At 44.7% G+C, this 1,508-nt stretch overlaps 1 protein-coding gene across 1 annotated transcript in view; it reads left to right on the top strand.

Moving 5' to 3' along the window:
- The window catches only part of LOC101856429 (endosome/lysosome-associated apoptosis and autophagy regulator family member 2), a 72,935-nt gene that overhangs the window by 17,634 nt on the left and 53,793 nt on the right, over positions 1–1,508 (top strand). The window lies entirely within an intron of this gene.

Genomic DNA, 1,508 nt, shown 5'->3' with positions numbered 1-1,508 from the left:
ACGCACACACACACACACACACACACTCTCTCTCTCTCCAACTCTCTCTCTCTCACACACACACACCCTCACACACACACTCACACACACACACACACACACACACACGCACACGCACACAGACGCACACACACACACACGCACACACACACATGTTCCTGCACACCCGTTCACGAAATGAATACTCATGCTTATATAAAATACGCTTTACTTTCTGTACTTCACTTCTTTTTTTTAAAGTTTTAGCTCGTGTTTTACGGCTCTTGCAATACAATAAGGTCATATAGGTGCCGAATATTAGAGGTGTTACAAGAGATTACCAAACACAAAAAAGAAGGAGGGGAGATAAGGACGATAGACCTTTGATAGGGAAGAAGAAGCAAACCAGACCAGAGCACCCGCCAACCACTCACTTCTTTACTTTCTGTAATTCTGTCTGTCTAGTAGTAGTATAAGGTTTTACGGCGCTCGCAACTGCTAAGGTCATATGAGCGCTTTCTGTCTGTCTAACTTCTGATCATGATTGTGTCATTTTTAAAAAAATTGTTTGTTTTTTTTCTGTACTCAAACAAACAATAGATGGCATTTTTATCGAGCAAATTTCCGCTCAACACAGCAAGCTCTATGCGCTTTACAAGCTATACTATTTCCCCAGCAGACCTGATAGCATTCTGAAACAATCTAAATTTCCTGGGAAGCATACAGTGCAAGCTGCCATTTTTAAAGGCGCTAAAACACTAGCATACCGAGAAGACCTTTCGCTGCCTATGGCTGGGTGTCCATTCATACCTGCGTGAAGTGAGGAAAATGCGTGTAAAGTGCCTTCTCCAAGGACACAACGTCGGGCCTGAGCCTCGAGCCTCCGAACCCGCAACCTCACGATTACTAGTTCGTTAGATTGTTTTTGTTTTTGTAAGTGTTTCACGGCGCTCGAAACTTCATAACGTTATATGAGCGCGCAGGACACATTAAACTTTTTCAGTTGGTAGACAATTTTTAAAAATTTTGCCCGGGTAGCGGCCGAATCCTACTCTTATCGATTTTAGACCACCAAGGGATCTTTAACTTGCACACGGGCCCTCCGAGATTTTTAGCCCTTGTCCGAGAAGGCTAGGTGTAGATCTTTCCTACCAGAAGGTCAGGGGTGTGGCTGAAAGACAGCTGTGAGAAGGAGCCGAGGAGTAACAGTAGAAAGGCGGCAGAAAGAGCCTGGAGCTCAGAAGAGGGGGCAAATGGATGTGAGGGGGTGGGGGCAGAAAAAGGAGACGAAAGAGAGCAGGAAAGGAGGTGAAAGGAGACAATTTTAGAGAAGAAAATTTTTCGGTCGCTACCCGGATTCGAACCCGGGACCTTTGAATGAGAGGCCAACACCTTAACCTCTAAGCCACGAGAGCCCCCAACCACTAGATTACCGACGAAGAAACGTACAAACCAACCAACAAACAAACAATCAAACAAACAATCAAACAATCAAACAACCAAACTTACAAACCCTGCTAAACATATCG

This window comes from Aplysia californica, unplaced genomic scaffold, assembly GCF_000002075.1.
Source record: "Aplysia californica isolate F4 #8 unplaced genomic scaffold, AplCal3.0 scaffold00197, whole genome shotgun sequence".
Lineage (NCBI taxonomy): Eukaryota > Metazoa > Mollusca > Gastropoda > Aplysiida > Aplysiidae > Aplysia > Aplysia californica.
This window is presented reverse-complemented; position numbering and strand designations above follow the sequence as displayed.